Raw genomic sequence first — 16,908 nt, forward strand, 5'->3', positions numbered from 1 at the left:
AAACAGCTCTTCACAGCTAGAGCTGCTGCAAAAACGTGTTCAATTCTGCGCTGCTTTCTTCAACCGCGTGCACTATACAATGACCAAGAGCCACAGTCCCCACAAGCAAGTAGTCGGCCCGGCCCTCAGACCTTATCGATAAGACAGCACGCCACCGCACTACAGAGTTGATTTGCACGTGAGAGCTAACCTAATTGTGCATTGTGTTGTGCTCGTCCCTTGCTGCACCATCATCTGAGCGTGCCTCTTCGTTATTTCTTGGGTTGGGAAGAAGGAAGTGTTTGACCTTTTCCCTCAATTAAAATGTGCAGGTCTACATTGTTTTGCCTTGCAGGGAATCTAGAGAAGACCCAGAAAAGAAAACACGAGCGCCAAGGCGCTCGAGGAGGCCACCATAGATCACCAAAACGCTCCAATTACGCTACAAAACCACCACCACCACCACCACAACCAGAACAACAACGACGACGACGACGACAACAACAACGACAACATCGCGTCTTCTTACTATGAAGTTTTTCAAAGCGCTTGTATACATAAACAACACCCTAAAAATACTATCCGGTTCTAAGAACGAAATAGCAACTTCAAAAAGTGCCAGGCCTGCGCAACAGGCGCAGCACAGTCACAGCGAAAGCTCGAAGCGGGGCATTGCAGAGCCTCTGCTAAACACTCATTGGGTAACTGCTGCACGCACACTTGCTTGATACCCACTACGGTGTTATTAAATAAAAATTTTTGGGTAGTAGGCCGGCACTTGCAATGCTATTTTTTGTCATTCTTCTGCTAAACGTGGTATTCGCTAAACACTTGCGAAGAATTTCGTGCCAATTGTGCATGCAGCGGCTGATGACGCTGATGAATTATGCCTAAAGTAGGCATGCGCCGTAGCTAATATTAGAACAAGAGCAAGCTTGTGTAATGGGCTGGAGCATTGGACGACCCAGTCGTTACGCTATGCGCATCGCGTGACGACTGGTTGTTTTTTTGGATGTTTTAAAACGCTTTATAAGTCGTATTTACGTGATTGCTTTCTCGACACCAAGCCTGCCTATCGCAAGCTTGCCAACAAGTCCCAAGCAGCGGCATAGCTTAGTCGTAGAATACTGGGCTGGCACCCAGCGCACCCTGGTTTGAGCTCCACTGTGTGATTGGTACTAGTTTTTTTTTTATTTCGTGCGACATTGGTTACAGACACCGGTGGTGGCATTGGACAACTACGGCGCTGCGCGAGACCCGAGCTGTGATCTCATAACAGCTTTCTCTGTAAAAATTTTGCCCGAACGGCTTAAAGTCACCTACAGATGCACCACCAATTTTATAGGCATGCTCGTTCATGCAAAACACAAACCAAAACTACGACATCTGCTCCCTGTGGTCACTCCAGATTCTCTACTTGCAATCATATTCACCAGTCTATCAGATCAATACCACAGTATCGAATTACATTCACTGGGCACATCCAGCTTAAACTACACTTGAAACAACTTATTTTATAATCTTTACAGTGTCACCTAAAAAAGAGCAATATATAGGAAAGACTCGACTGCCACCATGCACACACAAAACATAGTTTACCAAAAGCAGTAGCTGCCTACTGTTCGTCACTACAGTAGCACCTGCAATTTTGACGAATCCAAAGTTTTCATCCTACAAATTTTCCATCAATACGCGAAAAAAAAATACATAGAATCGTAGATGTTAGAAAAGTAAGTACCTAGAGCTATCAGAGATCAGTCTGGTACGTGGCTGTTTGGAATAACTAAAAGTCATTACAGAAATATTATTATTGACAGAGTTAAAATACGCTTTACCTCCAAATAACTAAGACCAGTACAAAAAAAATTACAGATAGCCTACATAATGCACTACAAATGTTGTCTTTGAATTTGTGCAGTCGACATATTTACATTGAACCAAGAAAGAAAACTAGATTTGAATGTTTGTATATATGATGTGTGCATATACTACTGTGGTGCGGCCTGTATTTCTAAAATCTTCTAATCATTGCTCTCCTCATTCTTAGCTTTTAAGATCACTTCATCACTTCCGCCCGCATTCTGAAAGTGGTCACATCTCCAGGAAATTATGCGCGTTTCTTGTTTTCTATTATTCTTGTCCCTAGCTCACATGCAGCCCAGTGTTTGAAGCAATCACCCCCAGCAGGCTACCTACGGTAACGCTTAACGCTTGTGTCTGCCAGTCACTTCCCCCATTAAACATGTGGTCTTCAGACACCTCTTCCAGTATCACTTGCCATCGACATTTTTCTAAGTACGCCACCGGCTTCTCCTTTTCGTTATTGCATTTTTTGTGCTTTCCAAGTATGTGTGGTTGTTTGAAAATAGGCAGACGCCATCATGACATGCAAATTATTAGTAGGTGCATGTTGTGGCCGTCTGCTGGTTTTATAAAATTCATACTGTGTAATTACTCTCGTTCGTGTCCACAGCGGCTTTCATTCTTTTTGTAGCGCTCCTACAATGGAGGCGGAAATGTTGTTGGCCCGTGTACTTAGATTTGGGTGCACGTTAAAAAACCCCAGGTGGTTGAAATTTCCGGAGCCCTCCACAACGGCGTGTCTCATAATCATAAGTGGTTTTGGGACGTTAAACCCCACATATCAATCAATCAATTAGCGCTCCTACTTTCGTCACTCACCCCCCTTCCCCGCTGTATTTTTCTTTATTTATTTCTGTGTTCAACAACCTATGATATAGAATTTCGATAACCTATGCGGTATTGCATCGGGCGAAATGCGCATGAGAAGAAAGAGCTGCAAAGTCGTGTGCGAGTCCAAAGCGCCTGTTTTCAGTGGCTTATGTTTTTTTACTTGCCAGTCTCGCAGATAATTTCGCGTTAAAGTAGTTGACAGTACAGAGCCCCCTCACTCGTTGCGCTTCCACTGAGTCGTCATGCCAGGGTTTGCTTAAGTTACAACAGAATGAATGCTACAGGAGCTTACTGCTAGTCTTTTAACTACAAATTTCTTATGTGTCGTTTTCATCTTCATTGCTGGACTCTTGTGGTGAATTCAAGACATTTTTGTGTTTTTCAATAATGCTCACCTCTTTTAAAATAAAATTAATTACGTATACACCACCACTTTGTTGATTTCAGCCTTGGGTGTGCGCACGATGGAGATGGCCCCAGCGATTGGCCTCAGGGACATATCGGGTCCAAGGACTGTGATTGGGACCTGGGATTTATGATGAGTTACAAGTTTATAGCCCCCAACATGTACAGGTTTTCTGAATGTTGTCAACGCGAAATCACGAATATTTTCAAGTAGGTGCTCTGCTTACTATTACATACAATTTTTATAGTAGGCATGCACTATAATGAGTATACAAAAAAACAATGAACACAGAAAAGCAATACATAGAACAGACAGCCACATCTGGTATACAGGATGGACTATCACGTACTCAATTTTTTCTCTGCTAACGAGATGCGGCAGATGCGCTAGACAATGAAGTTGTGTAACTGAACTCAGTGAGTGTGACTAAGAGAAACTAATCAGCAGTGAGACTCTGTCTCACTCTACCGTGCTCAGGGCTTTATGATGTTTTCTATTTGTGTTTTTGATTGCCAACTAACCCAATATCCTGCCCTCATAGTAGGTCTGTTCACTGAAATTATATATTTGCTTCATGTTTACAGCCGCCCAGAATACGAATGTCTTCACGTAAGAAACAGTATCAGAACCGGCGTATTTTCTTCGAAACTTCCTGGTGAAGTGTCAAGTCGACAAGTATATTGTAAAAAGGTTTATTATCAGTACAAGTACGTACAAGTAGACAAGGTGAGTCTAGGGTAAATAAATTGGACAAATTGTGTGCTCACAGCTGAAGACATAGCAATAGGAAAATTCAAGGTCATGTCTGGAAAAATACTCAAGATGTTAACTCAAGACGCTAAAAACTACTCTATGTGTTATAGACATATAATGTTTTTTTCATCGTATTGGTCACTACTGACAAAGTGCCGCACCAGCTCCTGAGCATGCGATAGCAAGACCTCGTAGCGCAGCATACCACTTGAATGGCCGAATCCTTGAAGCTGGCTAAAAATTGCTCCTTCTTGTCTCTACACATCCTGCCGCATAACCAAATTACAATGTCTTATATCCGAAGTCAACAGCCCGCGGCTGATTTAAGCATCATATGCTGCTTAGTGGCTATGGACGCTGCGACACGCGTGACGTGCCGTGCACCGGCTGTTGATAGTACTGAAAGTAAACCACGCTTTCAAAAAAAAAAAATTGCCCGCAGCTTCCCTCGGGGGAACACTGAGGAGGATGTGGAGCATATAATTGGTTAATGGGGTGTTAAAGTGCGAGTTACTTCGGTCGATGGCTAAATTGGTTAACGTGGTTGTGAAATGGGGTGTTAAATTGCGACTTACTTGGGTCACTGGCTAAATTGGTTAACGTGGTTGTAGGAGGGGTGTTAAATGAGTGAACACGTACGACACGTATCCCGTTTTCGAAAGTCCGGGTCCTCTTGTCGACGCTTACGTTTCAAAGCGGCCAAATCCGGTGCTGCTGCTCGACGCTGACGTCTCAGCGGCTTCACGTTCTCTACGTTGAGCATCTTCCGCTCGACGCCGACGTTTACGTTCGGCGTCGCGAGCTCTTCTCCGCGCTGCCTTGTCTTCGGAGACGACTTGGTTGCGGTTCCGCCAACAGTTTGGCCGGCGCTGGTCGAAGGGACGTCGATCATTGCGACCTCGGACGTCGACGCGCCGTACAAACCAACCGACGAGCGGCAACTGAGGGAGCGAGCACCGACCTTGAGTATATATACAGCGCGACGGCGCATGCACTGTCAGCTGTCGAATGTTCGAGAAGGGGGAGAAGCGCAACGGCGCATGCGCGCGCGTCAGCTGCCGATGTTCTCGAAGCGCGACGGCGCATGCGCGCGCGTCAGCTGCCGATGTTCTCGAAGCGTGACGGCGCATGCGCGCTACATTATACAGCTAGCGAATGTTCGTGAAGAGGAGAAGCGCACGCAGTGTGTAGAGGAGGAAGGGTGCACAGATGGTGGAGGAGTGAAGCGCGCGCGGTGTGTAGAGGAGGAAGGGATGCACAGATGGTGGAAGAAGGAGAAGGAAGCTTGCGGACGGCGCCGCACTACAAGCCTCGAGTATTAGATGCTCCGCATCTAAAAAAAGCACTGGCATGTCTACAGTGTGTTATACTGTATAAGAGCTTGCACTGAGATGATCGGTCGGGTAATCCACAAATTCTCCGTACACGTCCCCCACCATTGTATATATGCGCGTTGTTATATATATATATATATATATATATATATATATATATATATATATATATATATATATATATATATATATATATATATATATATATAACATACACAATGTTTACCAACACACATTTGAATGCAATATATATTTATATATATGTATTATACCCAAAGGTTGTGATTTTGCAAAGTACGAGAACCGCGACACTCAATATTGATTGCTTTGCATGATGTCAGCGTTGAGATCTCTGACGAGTACATTTGAACTCGGTCTTGTATTGATGCATTTACTGCTCAGTGCACCTGATGATGTCTCCTTCTCACAAGTTCAGTGACAATACATGGTCGTGACTGCTATCCCGGATGAGAGTTTCACAGCAGCCCCGTTATTCACTAACGCATCTTTTATTCCAGTCCGTCTTACAAATACTGTCCACAAGAGCGAAACATGCTCGCATAACATTTTGTCCCAGCTACTCAAAAATACCTACAGGATAAACACTTCCAAATACGTCTCACGTTCCCAGGCTAGACAAACAGGTAATAACGATGTGCACACATTCACAGAATACATATGCAAAAAACGATGCATTTAAGCGTTCATTCTTTCCGTTCGCAACAGCAGAATGAAATCAAGTTGATGCTGCAATCACGAAATAAAATGATTATCTGAATGTTTGTCGCAAATGAAAAAAAAACAAGGCACGCGTAACAGACGCTATGTATGAAGGGCCACGGTAGCTATAAACCGGCACAGGCGCCGTTCTTGTCTATTTGTTCACACCTGCACTCAACAGTCATTTAGGCATTTTCAAACAAGCTCTCAGTGTTTGCAAATCAAGTTTTAGGCATTTTAAGTCTCGATACTAGAGTTATCGTATTTACATCCGTCTAGTCTTCATTTAGTGCCATACTTTTTCTCTTTTTTGCATTCAGTTCGATGGCAGCATTTTTATTATATTCAGAACTTGCAATATTTCTTGTGGTTATTCTATACGTCAATTATTACAATAGTTCACTCCTGCATTGTTTGATTGTATTGGCGATATTTATATTTTCTTGTTATGCTTGTAAGTGTTTGCTTTTTACCAATATTTTTTGTTTCTTGTGTGAAAAATTATTGTACTGCCCACCTAGCACGCTCTCGAAAGAGAGTAGCAGTATTGTAAATAAATAAATGGCCCTGGCTGGTTATGGCCTATGCGAGATCTTCGGCCACATCGCGTAGCTTGATGCAGATACCGATACTGCCCGCAGGACGCTTGACTTCTTTGGTGCAGATGACTGGAACGAACTCATTTATGTGCATGTTTTCATCGATTCATAACTCCGTGAAGAAAAGCGCGAAGGCTGCAGGTGGTGAGGTCGGGATCATGTTCGATGTCATGAACGTATGCGTTGAAGGAACGCACGTTCCAACGAGCAAGGTGAAGTCGGTCGGGTGGGAAACTGACGCACTAGGCAGCTGCGTGCCATTTAGTGAGCATTGTTTAAATCACAGGAGGAACCCCACGAGCAGTGACCGGAGAAGTGTACGCAGGCAACACCGGTGTACGCACCGGTTGCCGCCGCCGCCGGACAAGGTGCGAGCATAAAAGTGCTTGCTGAGCAAGCTCTTGAAGAAAGAAAACAAAGCGCTCAAGGAAAGCATAGCTCGAGGAAAGCAAAGCAATCATCAACCTGTGTGGTTTTTCAGCTTGTTCACCGATGAGAGAAGAGACGCACTGTTTAAAGCGTGCCAAAACCACTAGTATGTCCACCCTTATTTGATACAATCTGAAAAAAAGAAAGACATGCTTGATCACTACGTCATAAGAATGAGTAAAACACGAAAGTTAAAATTATTCTTACACAGATTTTTTACTTTTTACTATAAGTTGCTTTAAGAGAGCTTGCGCAATGTATGTTGGTGTTTCACACGCTGTAGGCCCGTGTGTTCAGATTTGGGTGCACGTTAGAGAACCCCAGGTTTTCGAAATTTCCGGAGCTCTCCACTATGACGTCTCTCATAATCATGTGGTGAATTAGGGACGTAAAACCACACATTTCAATGAATGTTCGTGCTTGAGAGCTATAGTACCGCATGACGTGGATGCCATCTCGTTGACGCTTATACATACATCTTCATCCAGACGACTTACGTCCATTATTATTGATTAAACAAGCCATTCTGGCAAGATGATTGTGCTAGCTATAAATGTTGGCGCTGTGAGCGGCACCAGGGGAAGTGATGTGAGAGCTAAAGAGCATGACTGACAGGACACTGAACTTAGGCTAAGGTCGCCATAACGAGGCACCTTAGAGTATTGAAGACCACTGTCCGACCAAGGGGAACAGCAACGTATGGCATGTCTTTTCTTTGGTTGGCCGCGATTCTTCGCGGGGTGAGCATAAGGAGAGAATCCTCAAAACCAGTAGGCGTTGCAGAGGATATTAGCGCTATTGTTGGTATAGATGGATGGAATGAGCAAAAGTAACAACCTGGGTTTGTGTTAAGGCGTAGACTAAATGGCACTTGTATTGCAAACGCACCGAACTGGAGCGACGTTTAGAAATGACACATGGCAGAAATCATTCGTGCATTCGGTCATGGTTTATTAGGTACACTTTACAAAGAACTCTGTGAGAGAGCCGTGGTAGATATAAAAGGCGAATTTTTAAAGCGTACAAAGTATGTGACCGTGGCTTAATGGATAGCCTGCCCGGCATGTGTATTCGCGGGCACAGATGTGAAGGGTTTGACTCCTGTTGGCTGATCATGCGCATTTCAGGCGTCCTTTCTGTTACAAAAATGTGTCACATAGTATTGTTAGACGCCGGCATAAAACATTTTAATGTCAAAAAAACCGGTATTGAATTGGTAAGGCAATGCTATCTTTTATTGTAGTCATTGATAAATTACTTGCAGAAGCTTTGCAGCGCCCATTCAATTATTAAGTTTCACGTATCAGCGTAATACATTTTGTGACAGATTTGAAATGTTCAAAAGTGAATTATTACTCACTATAGGAAAGGTGGCCACGTAGTTGGAAATATTTCATATCAAATTGTGGTATATCTAAGATAAAAAAACTTGCGACGTAAACATGAATCTGTTAGTCAAAACAGACGAATGCAGGCACGAAAATCTAGCCGGATGATTTTGTGAACGAAGCCAGATTAGCACGAATAACATCTCTTCGCCGTTAACTTCAATCATAGGATTTCATAAACTTCGATTTGAATGTTACATGGCTTTCGTAAGCTAAGTGCGTAGTCTGGGAGAAAAGACGCAACATAGAATATTCCACCAGCATCCATTTCTTTTCTTTATGACCAAGAGAGGCCGGGCAACGGAAAGTGCTCTCTGACCCTCTGTGCCATTTTATGGTCGCTTTTTCAAGTAAACAAACTACTGCAATGCTGGTGCGGATGAACATACTTAGAAACACGTGCATAGTTGAGCATAAATGATTTATAGCAGCACCATAGAGGAAACTCACTGAAGGATCAACTTTCAAGTCGACGCCATCAAGTGTTTAGGGTGCGAGGCGACGAACGCGGCCGATGACTTTCAGCTGCAACCAGCGCATCTCGGACCTTGGCCGATCGGCTCTGTTTACGCTCCAGACACCATGTCCCACCGCTCCCGTCGATCCCACAGCTCCCGTCGAAAGCGCAAACTGGGAATTTCCAAAACCAAGTTTCTTGCAAAAGCTTCGAGAGTTTCTGAAACTGATCGAATCCTATCGGCATTTCATTTCCCGTTGAGCGGATTACATCTCAACCCTTACTTATCTGCTCGGCGGTAACAAGAAGTGTGCTGCCATTAGACAATCTAAGAATACGCGCAGATTCTTCGAGGCTGTTAAAACAAAGCTCGCAGGTGCCATTGTTTCTTGCTCACCCAACACCAGAAACTCCACTCTGCCTGATGACAGACGCGTCGGATGTGGCAGTTGGAGCCACCTTACAGCAGTTCGTTACGGATCACGGCAGCTGCTAGCATTTTTTTTACAGAAGCTATCACCCACGTGGTTTTCAGCGTGCGTCAGTTAAGGCATTTCATGTGTGCATTCCATGATGTGCATTTGATGTGCAGTTAAGCATTTCATGACGTGCGTCAGTTAAGGCATTTCATTGAAGCCCAATAATTTCACATTGAGATGAATCCCAAGTCAACTCACAAAAAATACGATGACCTTTATTTTAGGTCTGTGGTCCCTTGCCGCCATATTCACACAGGGCGGGTGCATTCCCAAGTGACTACAGCTTCTTTCTGCCGCAATCCTCTGCCTCCCACCGGAGAAGCAGATGCTCAACTATATCACCAAAGCTGCGGTAGCTTAAGGTGCACATAGGGGCCTTCGCAGAGCCTTATGAGGCTGCCTTTCGAGATGAGTTCCTAGAAACAACCGAGCGCCAGGTTGGTGTACTCCTCTACTTTTTGGAAAAAACCTGTGGGTTCCCGGTCGGTCCTGGGAATGAAACACGGCACTTCTCGCATTGGAAGCGGACGCTCAAACCATATTGCCACTGCAATGGTAAACGTATATCATCAAATCTGCGTGCAGCAAGCGGTCACCTTGCTTACATAATTGAATCCAGAACCTATGTTTGGCACGTTCGATGATCGGCGAATGCTGCTGCCGATGCGCTTTATCGCCTCACAGCTTTTGTACTTTCTGCTTCAGCACGAACAACCGTAATTTCATGGCGCTTGCGTCCGTGCAAACACAAGGCAAAAAAATCAGGCAGCTTCTCCTATACCACAGAACACTGCAGTTTCCTGAAGTTCTTTTTCCATCCTGCACCGCTCCTCTTATCTGCGAGATGTCTACCGGCAACCTTCGTTGAGTTGTTCTGACCGAAATTTGTTGCGCGGTGTTTGATTCTTTGTATTCTAACGCACAGTTCAATGAACAATTTCAATAGACTAACGTACCCAGGGCGACCTTGTGCCCGAGAATAATAACACAGCTAGAACGAAATGTCCTAGTGGTCCCGAGGATTAACTTTTGCTTCTTTCTCCGCGTTCTTCTCTTTTTCAACATGGGTCGCGCGCAGCTGGGCCTCGGAGGCTTGGGCACCGCAAACCATCTGGAGGGCATCAATATCGGCTTGCGCGTAACTTAAAGTCACATTGTGTCATTGCCCCCCTTTCTCGAGCACATCATCCTGATGCTTGTGCCAAACTGGTTGCATGGCGGTCATTCAAAACACCTAGTCGTGGATGCAGTTAACGTCGAACAACGTTGTGTCCTCGACGTTTCATTGCCTGTCGTGATACGGTTTCATCCTTACGACATGCACAGTTTGCGTGCGATGCCACCGTCGTGATGAAATATCCTGTCCTTCTGGCATAACTTCATAGTTTAACAAGCCGTCGCGGTGGAGCGCTCTGTACAGACCTAAATAGCGACGAACCACTTATCCCGATAGGCCACGTATTCTTACAGGAATCCACACCCATACTCTATCTCCTGGCGCGTACTGGACATCCCTTCTTCGCACATTGTATTGGTGCGTGTCGGTTTTCTGCTATTGGAGATTGTGTAACCGTGCCAGTTGTCTGACTTCTTCTGCTCTCTGTATGTAGTCGCAAATGTCATAGTCACTCTTGGACGTCTCCTCAATGGCTCACATTGCATCTAAATGTGCCGTTACCATCCGGACAAAAACAAGTTGAAATGGCGTTATCTATGTTGTCTCTTGCATTGCGGTGTTATATGCGAATGTTGCATGTGGTAATACTTTATCTCAAGTACGGTGTTTTATGTCCACGTACAATGACAACGTGTCAGCCAGCGTCGTGTTCAGTCGTTCGGTAAGACCAATCACTCGAGGATGATAAGCTGTCGTTTTCCTATCACTGGCGTGCGTCTATTTCATAATACATTTCAGCAGGTCGGCCGTAAATTCAGTTCCGCGGACCGTGATCAACGCTCTTGGAGCTCCATGCCGCAGTACGATGTTGGAGACAAGGAATTCGGCTACTTCAACAGCTGATCCTTTAACAAGAGTCGCTGTCTCTGCATATGGGGTTAGATAGTCGGTCGTAACTATCCTCGGACGTTTTCCTGATGACGGTGTTGCGAATTCACCCAGCAAGTCCATTCCCACTTGTGTGAATGGGGCCTCTGGTGGTTATATCGGTTGAAAGAGACCTGCTGGTCTTAGCGGTGGAGTTCTACGTCTTTGGCAGTCCCGGTAAGTTCTGACATAGTATCGTACAGAGCTAAGCAACTTCGGCCAGTAGTATTTGGTCCGGATGCGGGCGAACGTTCTGATCACTCCTAAATATCTAGCTGGTAGATCGTCGTGGCAAGCCTAGAAAATCTCTGGTTCAGAATTAAAGGGATGACAAGCAGGAAGGTCGTTGTATTGTTGTGAAAGTTCCATTTATACAGGATGTTGCTTCGTGAGACGGACGCTGACAAGCCGTGGGCAAAAGGTCATGGAACATCGACAGACTGTCCTTCTGGTACTTGATCAAGAGGAGTAGCTCCGGGTCGCATTGCTTATGATGTGCCATTTCTGACGTTGTGACAGCTCCCAAGAAAACGAAATCTTCAGCACCCTTGCTGGAAGTACAAGAAGTAGGTTGAATCGGAGCACCTGGCAAGCAATCTGCATCACTGTGCTTGCGACCTCACTTATACACAAAAGTAATAACATACTCCTCTAATCGCAGGCTCCATCGTGCAAGCCGTCCACATGGGTCACTTAAAACACGTAAATCGTCACCTAAACATATTCTGTCGATCAGAACGAATTGAAGTCACGGCTGACGTGAAAAAACATAGGGTAATCTTCGATCAGCACTTATTGTGGGACAAACACATCGAACGCGTTACCACACGTATGACGAAAGCATGCGGGGCACTGTGTGAGCTTCGGGATGTTCTTCCATCAGAAATGTGGCTATTGTTGTACAATACATCATTTATATCTCAAACTGACTATTGTAATTTATTTCGTGGAACAACGTCAAAGAAGAACTGCACGACATTATTTATGCTACAAAAAAGCATTGCGGCATGTCGCGTGTGTTCCTTATGACAACCATACAAGTCCATTATTTGCACAGATGTTCTCTCATTTCGTTACCGTTATGAGTTTAAGTCTTGCCATGAAGTATAAAGAAAGCGTTAAACGAGGTCACAATGCATTTATTCATCTTTGTTACTTAAACAATCCATATCCACTCAATTATGACATTAAAGACTTGAAACTTGGGCTGTCCCCTTTTCACGAACCAATCATGAAAAAGACCGGCTACCGTACCGTATATTATTACTGCTTCACGATCTTAAGGGGAAAACATTATTTTAAGTACTACTTCGCGGTGAATGTTAAAGCAGTATTTTTTCAGCCCTGCGGCTTTATGTGAGAAATTTTATGCTACATATGCGCTTGCATTTACTTTCGTGTTTCTTTGGTATGGTATATCTTTTATTTTTGTGGCATGTGTGAAAGTCTTCCTACATGCCTTTATGTACTTAAAAATCTGTATGGTTTCACCATGATGCATGTTTTCTGCGGCTGTGTTCGTAAATGTTGTGGACTGTCAAACTAAAAAATAAAGTGCCTTCTGTGTAAGAAAAATAGAAAAATTTTGTTGGGCTGTAAGTTTGCATAACACATTTCAGTGCTTTATTTCATTTCATTCCTTGAAAGATTGTCTTTATATCGACGCGTTGAAGTTTTTGTGTACGTGTACTGTCTCCTGCCAAATCCTGTAGGGGCAGGGGCCTTCGCCAAGATGCTACTATAGCGGCCTTTTGCTCCTGTCCTAGCATTTGTTTCAATATAAAAGTAGAAATTAAGCATCTGAATATGAATCCTTGAGATTAGCCAGCCAGCACAGCGAATGATGGTCGCTTATAGCATGAATTAGCCTACTATATAAATATGGTCGAAACTTGCTGATAGTCCATACGATGGGAAGGCGTTCTTTCTCGTTCGCTGAGTAGTTCCCCTCAGCTTTCGAAAGAGTGTGACTGGCATATGCAATGACTTGTTCTTGTTCATTTTGCAATTAAATGAGCATGGCCCCAACACCTAAATTGCTTGCATCTATGTGGATATCGGTTTGCGCTTCCTCATCAAATGCGACCGCACAGGATGGCTTTGAAGACACTTCCGCAGTTCATTGCAGATATCCTGTTGTTCGGGAAGCAATACGAAAGGCATTTCCTCTCTCGTCAGCTGCGTCATTGGTTCAGCGATTCGTGAAAATTGTTTAACGAACCATCGATAATAGGCGCAGAGACCTTAAGTCACCTAACAGCCTTTTTGTCTCTGTGCTCAGATTTGGGTGCGCGTTAAAGAACTCCAGGTGGTAGAAATTTCCGGAGCCCCCCACTACGGCGTCTCTCATAATCATATGGTGGTTTTGGTACGTTAAACCCTCCAAATCAATCAATCATCAAGCCTTTTTGTCTGTTCGCTTCAGAAATTTCGCTACGGCCTCAGTTTTTGCAGGGTCTGGGTAAACGCCTTCAGCACCGACGACATGGCCGATAAAAAGGAGCTCATAGAAGCCAAAATGACATTTCTGCGGTTTATCGTCATGTCCGCTGACTTCACAGCAGTGAGCATGGCCCGGAGCCTTTTCAAAGTTGCTCGAAGGTAGCAGAGAAGACTACAACATTGCTGAGATAAACCAGGCACGACTGCCACTTCAGACCGCAAAGACTTTGTCTATCATCCGTTGAAATGTGGCGGGTGCTGAACAAAGGCCAAAAGGGAGTACCTTGAACTCATACGAACCGTCCGGTGTTACAAACGCCGTCTTTTCGCGATCTCTTTCGTCAACTTCTATGTGCCAATATTCACTTTTAGGATTCAGTGAGGAAAAATACCTGGCGATTCGCAGCCTATTAAAAGTGTCATTAATTCTTGGAAAAGGATAAACATCCCGCTTGTTGACGGCGTTTAGCTTCCGGTAATCAATGCAGAAGCGTAAGGTTTGGTCTTTTTATTTATTGATTTTTATAATATCCTCAGGGCCAAAAAGGCAATAAAGAGGGGGGTGGGTAATTACAAAAAATACAAAAACAGTGCAATATATACAAATAAAACAATACAATCAAAATACTTGGATAATACCATTATTTCTGCAGAATATACAAAAGTAGTTATTTCCAAAATATAAAAAACAGAAGCGATAAGTATAGGTAACAGATTTTCCTGGTTGATTAATATTAGCTAACGATTCGTGAAAAACTTGAAGTCAGTGATGGTTGCGACATTCGAGGGAAGGTGGTTTCAATCATGAAGTGTGCAGGGAATAAATGACTGAAAGAAAGACTTAGTGTGACATCATGGGATTCCTACCTTATTGCGATGATAAACACGGTTTGAGATGTACAGAGGGCAGAGTGTCAGGTCATTATGAAGTGTTGGGTGATAGAAAATTTTATGAAACAGTGAAAGACGGGCGATGTTTCATCGGTGAGCCAATGGAATAAGTGATAAGGTATTTTTCATTGCAGTGTGGTTTTAGTTAGAGAGGATGAACCTAGCCGAGTTATTTTGTACTAGTTCAAAAGAGCTGATGAGATTAGCATTACTGGGATCCTATATGGCAGATGCATACTAGAGTTTAAGGCCTTTGAGAGACTTATAGAGTATGAGTTTTGAGGAAGAGGGTGCTTTGGAGAAGTTAAGTCGTAAGCAGCCGAGCATGTGAATAACAGCGTTAATTACGTATGCTACATGAGTTGTCCAACTTAAGTTATTTGTGATGTGCACGCCAAAATATTTATAAGACAAGACTGAATCTAAGAGAATGTTGTTCAGATGGTAGGTGTTTTATTTCGAATTGGTTCTTGATACGTGCGATAGCTTAGATTTCCTAATATTAAGTTTCATTAGCAGTTATTGCACCAATTAACTATACTATTAGGTCACTTTAAAGTGTTTGAGTACCATCTACAATGGTGATTTCTCGGTAGATAACAGAGTCATCTGTCAACAGATGTATGTTAGAAGTTATTTAAGAAGTTAGATTGTTATTATATAAAATAAATAATAAAGGTTTCAACACTGAACCTTGAGGCACACCTGATTGTACTTCAGCGAGTGGTGAATGATAGTCGTTAGCAGTTAAGAATTGGAAGTGATTAGAGAGAAAAGGTTCTATCCATTTAAGAAGGTTGGTGTCAATATTTAGCAAGCTTAGTTTTAGGAGCAGTAATTTATGGCAAGCCTTGTCAAATGCTTTGCTAAAATTAAAAAAAAATTGTGTCAGCGCAAGATGATCGATCCAGGATTTGATGCAGATGATGAGTAAACGAAGCAAGCTGTGTCTCGCAGGAGTACAGTTTTCTAAAACCATGTTGCGCTTTAGCAAAGTATGAGTTAGACTCTAGAAAGTTAGCAAGATTCGAGAAGATTACATGTTCTAATAATTTGCAAGAATTACTTGTTAGTGATATGGGTCGGTAATTAGGGGTGAGTTTCTGGGGCCAAATTTATAGATTGGAACCACTTCCCCTATTTTGCATTCCTTTTGAAGTTGAAAAGTACTCAATGATTGCCAAAATATTTTACTTATTATCATAGAACTAACTACGTTACTCCTTTCGAAGAATTTGCTATTAATGTCATCATAGCGAGGAGCGGAGTGGAATGGTAACTTATCTATTAGTTTCAATATTCCAGGTATCTCGATAATTACTGGATTCAAGGGAATGCAATTATAATGGTGCGCATAAGGGAGTATGATGTGGCCGGATTTTGAGTACTGGCTTGAAAATGAAGCATTAATAACTGATGCGCACATTTTATCAAGGATACTATTTCCAGATGAATCTTCTAGTGGTACAGTGTTGTTAGTGGTTGGGTTAATCATTTGGCAAAACTTCCTAGGGTTATTTTTCAGTGTTTCAGAAAATGATCTAGTAAGGTAGTTGTTTTCTGCAGTTTTTAGAGCTCTTATGTATGTGTTTGCAGCAGATTTGTAAGTTGTGCAGTGCGAAGGTGAAGGCGAGTTTTCAGCTAAACGAAAGAAACGCTTTTTTCCAATAGATAGGTATTTTAGATTACTGTAATACCACGGCGCTTGGGGATTGGGATGTGCTTTTCGATCAATTTATGGACTGCGCACGCGAACAGGTCCCAGTTAGATTGAACGGAATGAATTTGAAAATCTCTGACAAAATTATCGTAAAAGTGAGTTGGCTCATTATTTCTTGCTTAGAAGTTACCTTTTAGATAGTATCGTATGCGTTTCTGCTGTTGAGTCTTTTTACGAGGGCTAATATTGATGATAAAGTTTAGCGAGACGTGGTCGCTGATTTCTGGTAAGTATGTAATGTCGGAGACGAGGTCAGGATGCGTTGCCAGTATTAGGTCGAGAGTGCTTGCTGCACTATTTTTAATTCTGGTGACTTGAGTTACTGAGTCAAGCAATAAACAGAGCATGTATTCAGAAAATCTTCACTCTGCTGTGAAAAATGAGAAATGCGTATCGGCAATGTGTTCCACGTTATGTTTGGAAAGTTAAAATCTCAGAGCAAAACATAACTAAAGAAGGGAAACGAGAGCTTACTATGTTGATGGAGTCATGCAGTTCGTTAAAAAATGTAGATGGTGAGGAAGGTGATCTGTAGCAGGTACCTAGAACCAGCTTACAGTTACCCAAAGTTAG

At 43.2% G+C, this 16,908-nt stretch overlaps 1 pseudogene; it reads left to right on the forward strand.

Annotated features, from left to right (window-relative positions):
• Positions 1 to 16,908, forward strand: part of LOC119169775 (venom metalloproteinase BumaMPs1-like) — a 254,793-nt pseudogene that overhangs the window by 206,961 nt on the left and 30,924 nt on the right.

Source organism: Rhipicephalus microplus, chromosome 2 (assembly GCF_043290135.1).
Source record: "Rhipicephalus microplus isolate Deutch F79 chromosome 2, USDA_Rmic, whole genome shotgun sequence".
NCBI lineage: Eukaryota > Metazoa > Arthropoda > Arachnida > Ixodida > Ixodidae > Rhipicephalus > Rhipicephalus microplus.